This window comes from Lipotes vexillifer, unplaced genomic scaffold (genome assembly GCF_000442215.2).
Source record: "Lipotes vexillifer unplaced genomic scaffold, Lipotes_vexillifer_v1.1 scaffold611, whole genome shotgun sequence".
Lineage (NCBI taxonomy): Eukaryota > Metazoa > Chordata > Mammalia > Artiodactyla > Lipotidae > Lipotes > Lipotes vexillifer.
Window position 1 is genome coordinate 1,279,545 of NW_006785619.1, and position 8,774 is coordinate 1,288,318.

An 8,774-nucleotide genomic window follows, 5' to 3' on the forward strand; every position below is an offset into this window, starting at 1 on the left:
TTGATTATAGCCATTCTAGTGGGTGTAGAGCGATATCTCATTGTGATATTTTGTGGGGAGGGTGCAGCGCGGCTCATGGGACCTTAGTTCCCTGACCAGGGATCCAACCTGGGCCCTCGGCAGTCCTAACCACTGGACCGCCAGGGAATTCCCCCATTGTGATTTTTGACTTTCATCTCCCTGATGGCCAATAATGTTGAACATCTTTTCATGCACTTACTGGCCTTTTGTATATCTTCTTTAGAGAAATATCTACTCAGATCTTTTACCCATTTAGAAAAAAATTTTGGTTTTGGTTGTCCTGGGTCTTAGTTGTGGCATGTGAACTCTTAGTTGTGGCATGCATGTGGGCTCTAGTTCCCTGACCAGGGATCAAACCCCGGCCCCCTGCATTGGGAGTGAGGAGTCTTAACCACTGCGCCACCAGGGAAGTCCCGGGTTATTTGTCTTTGTATTATTGAGTCATATCACGAAAATTTTAAGAAGAACAAATTGCTAATTTCCAGAACCACCCAGAAGCTGACTTCTTACTCATTTCCAAACCTGCTTTTGAACCAGATTTTCTTCCTCAGAATTGCATTTTAGCATTCACGTGAAGAGAACGGAAGCAAGTTTAAAAACAGAAATTTCCTCTGCTCTCAGCTGGCGAAGACGGGGGACGGCAAAGACAGGCAACGTCCCAAGGATCATTTGAAGAAATGGTACTTAAAAGGTGTCAGTTGGTTCTTGACTTTTAAAACAAATACTGTGGAAGTCTTATAGCCTCAGCTCAGAGAGCCCCAGGCAGAGACAGGAACTAGATGAATGGCAGGGAGAGTTGATCTTTGACTCAATTAGGCTAAATCAATCTTGTCATTGAGTTCCCAGGGAAATTCAATTACAGGTCAAGTGTAGGAAGCCCAGTAATTGTGGCTTAAGCAGCAGAAATGACAGGTGATCAATAGCAGCCTGGGGATGAGTTTGACTTCAAAGCCCCTGAATCTCTAGTGGGAAGAAAAGGCAGGAGAGTTGGAGAGAGGAAGAGGTTCCCAGAGATGAAGAACCAACCACTGAGAAGTTTGCCCCGAGACACTGGACGTTGCACTGCCATGCATGCCTGCCCACCCAGGTACTGACCTGACTGCAGAGACTCTCCAGGCACAGGGTCTCATGGGTGGGACCATCAGGCCAGGTTAGGAGCCTCCAGCACCAGTGTCTGCAGCTGAGTGCAGCTGCATGTGGCCAGAAACTGTCCTTCCCGGGTTCGACATTAGAGGCTGGGGCCTGCAAGAAGTGGGCTCTTTGGGGAGAGCAAAAGTCAGAATGTGGGGCAAGCAACAACTCCCAGGGAAAAGAGCATCTCTCTAGAAATCCCCATTCCCTGCTAAGAGAAGTATGAAAGATTCATAGAAGCAACTGCTCCCTCTAGTGGTGACACAGATATTGCAAGAGGGGCTTTGCGACTGAGTCAAAATCCAGAAGCTATAAATATTGATAAATTCCACCACCTTACACACACACACACAGACACACACACACGCACACTTTGTGTGGCAAAAAAAAAAAAATCAGAAATATACTGCACTATAGTTTTGCAAGATATTACCATTAGGGGAAGCTTGGTAAAGGGTACCCAAGATGGCTCTGTATTACTTTTTACTACTGCATGTGAATCTATACTTACCTCAAAATAAAAAGTATAATTTAAAAATTACAGGGACTTCCCTGGTGGTCCAGTGGGTAAGACTCTGCGGTCCCAATGCAGGGGGCCTGGGTCTGATCCCTGGTCGGGGAACTAGATCCCGCATGCGTGCTGCAACCAAGAGTCTGCCACAACTAAGACCCGGTGCAGCCTAAATAAATTTAAAAAAAAATTTTTTTTTAATTACAGATGGGACTTCCCTGGTGGTGCAGTAGTTAAGAATCCACCTGCCAATGCAGGAGACACGGGTTCGAGCCCTGGTCCGGGAAGATCCCACATGCCACGGAACAACAAAGCCCGTGTGCCACGACTACTGAGCCTGCGCTCTAGAGCCCACGAGCCACAACTACTGAGCCCACGTGCTGCAACTACTGAAGCCTGTGCCCCTAAAGCCCGTGCTCTGCAACAAGAGAAGCCACCGCAGTAAGAAACCTGTGTACCACAACAAAGAGTAGCCCCCGCTCAACGCAACTAGAGAAAGCCTGCGCGCAGCAGCTCGCAGCAACGAAGACCCAACGCAGCCAAAAATAAATAAATAAAATAAATAAATTTTAAAAAATTTTACAGATAAAGTCAGAAGATATACAACAAGCTGTGGTAAACAGTTGCAACTCATATTACAGACCAAAGGCTAACTCTGATATACATACAAAGAGCTTCTAGAAATTGAGAAGAAAAAAACCACCAATCCAATAGAAAAAATGAAAACCAACCAGCCAACCAAAAAAAAAAAAAAAAAAAAAACGAGCAAAGGACATTAAGAGATAGTTCACAAAAAAGAGATATACTAAGTCTTCAAATCCATGAAAAGAAGCTCCAACTTCCTCAGAAGAGAAATTCAGACAAAAACCATAGGGAGACACCATTTTTTTTCTACCTAACAGGTTGGCAAAAATCCCCAGATCCAAAAGGTGGGCAACACAGGCAGTTGGTAAAGCTTTAGGGAAACAGGACTCTTTGAATCTGCTCTTTAACCAGCAATGCCATGTCTGGGATATACACATAAGGTGTGTGCATTAGGTACAGATCCATGCACAGAAATGAAATGCTACTAGCACAGGATACTCATTGAGACGCTCTCATAGCAAAAGACTGGAAGCAATCAAAATGCCCCATAATGGGCGGCTGGTTGAATAAATTATAGTCCAGCTACCTAATAGACTACATATAATATAAACCGTAAGAGAGAAGGAGGAAGATCTCTCTGTACTTATACAGACAATTCCTGGTTTATTGCTAAGGGAAGAAAGAAATGTTCAGTCTAAAGTGCATGCTGCCTCTTAGGGAAGGAGGTGGAATCAGAACACATATTTGTAAAAATGGTGTCTCTAGGGGATGGAGGGAGGGGAAAGGTGAAGCAGACAGTTGGAAGCAAGGCTTCTCGGTGATGCCTTTTTGTATAGTTGTAGCTTTTAATTCTGTAAATATATTACCCATTAACAACAACAACAACAAAATTCCCAAGACTTAGAGATGTTCAGCAGAGCAGGGTAGAATGGAACTCGTCATCCATTCCTTGGAATGACACACGTGCGCAGGAGCTCAGGGATCCATGGTTGGATGTTAGGGAAGGATACAATCTTAAAAATCATGTAGTTCCGGGCTTCCCTGGTGGCGCAGTGGTTGAGAGTCCGCCTGCCGATGCAGGAGACGCGGGTTCGTGACCCGGTCCAGGAAGATCCCACATGCCACGGAGCAGCTGGGCCAGTGAGCCATGGCTGCTGAGCCTGCGCGTCCGGAGCCTGTGCTCCGCAACAGGAGAGGCCACAACAGTGAGAGGCCTGCGTACCACAAAAATAATAATAATAAAATAAAATAGAGACTGTTACAAGAGAGAAGGAAGGACACTACATAATGATCAAGGGATCAATCCAAGAAGAAAACATAAAAATTATAAATATTGATGCACCCAACATAGGAGCACCTCAATACACAAGGCAAATGCTAACAGCCATAAAAGGGGAAATCGACAGTATCACAATCAGAGTAGGGGACGTTAACACCCCACTTTCACCAATGGACAGATCATCCAAAATGAAAATAAATAAGGAAACACAAGCTTCAAATGACACAATAGACCAGATAGACTTAATTAATATTTATAGGACATTCTACGTGAAAGTGGAAGAATACATTTTCTTTTCAAGTGCACATCCTCCAGGAACATCCTCCAGGATAGATCACATCTTGGGTCACAAATCAAGCCTCAGAAAATTTAAGAAAACTGAAATCATATCCAACATCTTTTCTAACCACAACACTGTGAGATTAGAAATCAATCACAGGCAAAATACTGTAAAAAACACAAACACATGGAGGCTAAACAGTGCTCTGCTAAATAAACAAGAGATCACTGAGGAAATCAAAGAAGAAATTTTAAAAAAATACCTAGAAACAAATGACAATGAAAACATGATGACCCAAAACCTATGGGACACAGCAAAAGCAGTTCTAAGAGGGAAGTTTACAGCAATTTAATCTCACCCTAAGAAACAAGAAAAGTCTCAATCTAACCTTACACCTAAAACAACTAGAAAAAGAACAAAGAAAACCCAAAGTTAGTAGAAGGAAAGAAATCATGAAGATCAGAGCAGAAATAGATGAAATAGAAAAAAAGGAAACAATAACAAAGATCAATAAAACTAAAAGTTGGTTCTTTGAGAAGATAAACAAAATTGATAAACCTTTAGGCAGACACATAAGAAAAACAAAGGAGAAGACTCCAATCAATAAAATTAGAAATGAAAAAGGAGAAATTACAATTGACACCACAGAAATACAAAGGATCATAAGAGACTACAACAAGCAACTATATGCCAATACAACGGACAACCTGGAAGAAATGGACAAATTCTTGGAAAGGTACAACTTTCCAAGACTGAACCAGGAAGAATTAGAAAATATAAACAGACCAATGAAATTGAAACTGTAATTAAAAATCTTCCAACAAACAAATGGCTTCTCAGGTAAATTCTATCAAACATTTAGAGAAAAGTTAACCCGGTCCAGGAAGATCCCGTAGGCCGTGGAGCGGCTGGGCCCGTGAGCCATGGCCGCTGAGCCTGCGCGTCCGGAGCCTGTGCTCCGCAACGGGAGAGGCCACAACAGTGAGATGGCCGCGTATCTAAAGGAAAAAAAAAAAAAATTGAAGTATAGTTGCTGTACAACATTATGTAAAGTTACAGGTGTATAATATGGTGATTCACAATTTTTAAAGGTTATACTCCATTTATAGTTATTATAAAATATTGGTTATATTCCCTGTGTTGTACAATATATCCTTGTAGCTTATTTTATACCTAATAGTTTGTACCTCTTAATCTCCTACCCCTATATTGCCCCTTCCCCCTTCCCTCTCCCCACTGGTAATCACTAGCTTGTTCTCTGTGAGTCTGCTTATTTTTTGTTATATTCACTAGTTTGTTGTATTTTTGAGATTTCACGCGTAAGTGACATCATACAGTATTTGTTTTTCTCTGTCTGACTCACTTCACTTAGCATAATGCCTTCCAAGTCCATCCACATTGCTACAAACGGCAAATTTTCATACTTTTTTATGGCTGAGTAGTATTCCTGTGTGTGTGTGTGTGTGTGTGTGTGTGTGTGTGTGTGTGTGTCCATTCATCTGTTGATGAAAAAACAAAGGTCTTAATTCATTTGGAATTTGGGTGGACCAATGGGAGCCCCTGCTGATCCACCAACAATGAGGGGCCCTAAATAGATCTGCTTTAGTCACCATAGTTTGGAGGAATTTAAAAAGCCAGGAGGCAAAGATGACAATGAGAAACCTCACTTCAGATGCCTGAGACCCTCACAGTCTAATAAGGACTTCTGGAAAAGCCTGAGTCCCTCCGCCCCACCCCTGGCTGGGGACTCACAGCCACGTGCATGGGGAAAATGGTCAGCAGCTAGAGAAGAGACTTTTCTGGGACTCCTTGACATCAAGGCCCCATACACTGTGGTTCCAAAACCTGTTGGTGAGTCATAACGGGGGCTACAGTTAGATTGGGAGGATATGGCAATGTAACAGTTGATGGAATTAAGGTGAAAATTTGGATAAAAATTGTAAGGTTTGAACAGACTTTATGTGAAGTGGTTTTGTCCCCTTTACCTGAATGTATTTGGGGGATGGATATTGCGTCTTCCCTTATCTAGCATTATAAAACAAGGCACGAAATTCTGCCCTTCTGCCAATATGACTGGCCATGCTAAAGGAGAACCAATAAATTTGCCTGAGTCCACACAGGTTGTTAATTTGAAACAGTGTGGAATACCTGGTGGACAGAAGGAGATTACCACTTTAACTAATGCCCCATTAGAAGCTACAATCCCGGTATGGACAGTTGTCTGTACAACAGCCTTGTGCACAGTGCAGACTTGGGCTATAGCAAAACACCACCCAACAATGACCACTGGGATTTGGGACCAGAAAATTTCCATTTGAGAGACAATTACTAGCTTGCTATTGGACATTAATTGAAACTGTGCCTATGACTAAAGGCTATAAAATAATCTCAAACCTGAAATAGCCACAATGTCTTGGGTAATGTTAAAGAAACACTCCAGGGGGGAGGGCAGAGCCCAGAAGAGTTTCATAACAAAATGGAAGTGGTTTATACGGGAACATGCTACCAGGGGGGTGCAAGGAGATACTCACCAGCAGGTAGTCTCTTTCCCCCCAGGGCCAACTACGGAAGTACCCCAAGAGCTGCTGGATCCTATAGCCACTTGGGCCATGTGGGCAGCCCCTTGCGCAGCTCTCTATTGGCCAGCAAAGAGCTTCCAAGATGACAAGTGGCAGTTTCAAGATGAACAGATATCATCCTGTTTGGAAGACCACCACGCTGACTGAAGAAAGTGAAATCAATCCAGCTCAGTAGGCTGAACTTGTGATGTTTGACCCTGTGTTTGAGTTTTTACCAACTCATGAGTGGTGTTTAATGGCCTGGCCATTGGGTCATGCAGAAGGGCAATTGCCTGCTCATCACAACGTCTGTCCGAGGAGTCTCTCTCCTCTTGTCTGCAGCTGATCCTGCAAGCTATGCTCTGTACCCCTCATGCCCCACCTCCGCATGACCTCATTCCATCTCCCTGTGGCTTCACCGTGCTTTCTGAGGGCTGCCCAGCACCCATTCACCCAGCTGCTAGTAGCAGAGCCTGATTTTGTCTGTAGACCCCTCTGCCCTCACCCTCCGTCCATGTCATCTGGGTTAGGCTGACTCCACCCTCAGCCCCAGGTGACCCAGGCCTCGCCAGTCCATCACATTGCCAGGTGAGGTGGGCTCAGGAGTGGACATTCAACCAAAGTCAGGCCAATCTGAATCAAGGGACTCAGTTCTCAGACTTTTGTTGAAGCCATTAGGTAAGTGAGGTCATTGTTTGTTGGAATTAAGCCTGGGAGAATGGGAGGCCAGAATTGCTGCAGCCACGTTGCCACTAGGAGAGGAGGGCCTTTTGGACAATAAAGCCAATCACAGAGGCCAGAGAGCAAAGCCTGAGGCCTGGGGCTGTTTACGCCTGAATCCAGCTATACCTGAAGTAAGCCCTATCCCTCAAGTTTTCAGTTACAAGAAGCCATTAAAGCTTTCTGGCTTAGTCTGTTTGGCCTCCGAGCCCTCACAGAATCCATCAGGAAAATCATATTTTAAAGTGACACATGAGGGACTTCCCTGGTGGTCCAGTGGTAAAGAATCCACCTTACAACGTAGGGGATGTGGGTTCGGTCCCTGGTAAGGAACTAAGATCCCACATGCCTCGGTGCAACTGAGCTGTGTGCCACAACTACTGAGCTCTCATACCTCAGCTAGAGCCCAAGTACCACAAACTACAGAGCCCACGCTCCCTGCAGCCTGTGCGCCACTAGAGAAGAGAAACTTCTCAACTAGAGAGGAGGAAAAGACCTGCACGCCACAACTAGAGAGAAGCTCGCGCACCACAGTGAAAGATCCCACATGCCTCAACGAAGATCCCGCCTACTGAGACCCGATGCAGCCAAAAATAATAAATAAATCTTTTTTAAAAAAATAAAGTGACACATGAAAGACACAAAGAAACATTTCTCTTTAAAAAAAAATCTTCAGCGATAGCCTACAGCTCCCCCTAGTGGATAACATTGTTTTTCAGCGTCTGGATAATATGCCACCAGGTTTCCCAAAAGTCTGTATATATCTAAGTTAATTTAGAACATCTTTCCTAGTTCAAAAAATATATAATTGCTGCTATTGATAATCTGATCGCAGCACTTTCCCATAGTACTTTGTAGTTCAGAACTATGATGCTGAACGAAACATGTCCCAAAATCGTACAGTGAATTTAGAATGTGCTGGACCATTAGGAATCGTATTTTATAACTATTGAAAAAAGAGAAAAATAAGAAGACAGGATAAAAGTAGCAGAAAACTATAATGCGGTAGAATTTTAATATCCAGACAAGGATAACTTCATCGGCTTCTGCTTCCAAGGACTGTCTCACACCCCACCTCTCTTTTCGCTCCATATCCCATGGAAATGATCAAAGAGAGAAACATTACAAGAAAAAATGAAAAATCTGTTCCAGCAAACAAAAAACTGGAGAGAATGCCATCAACCGAACTGAAGATTTGAGGGGTTTGAGGTCCACCGCTGAGGCGCCCAGTGGCTGGTCCAGTCCCTACAGGGAAATGTGCCCTTTGCCTCTTCTCTGCTCACACAGCATCCAGCCGACAGCCCTCCGCTGTGCTAAGATGGTCCTGCGGAGGGGAGAGGATCCCACGGGGGAAGCACAAGATGATTTGTGCAAATCCCCGGGGAGCCTCTATCCCTGCCCACTTCCACCCAAGCGTTAAGTGTGAACAGCCAACAGAGAACCACCGCATGAGTAAGAACCATCAGCATCCTGATAAAGGGAGGACAGTCTGGAAAATAACGGTCCCCAGGAGAACAGAGGAAATACAAAAGTACTTAAAATATTCAAATTAATGTCCTCAAAATTATTTATGACAGAATAGCGCATTCATTAAAAAAAAAAAAAAAAAACCTGGAACACGAAATGTGGTATAAACATACAGTGGGATATTATTCAGCCATAAGAAGGAATGAAATTTCTTTTTTTTTT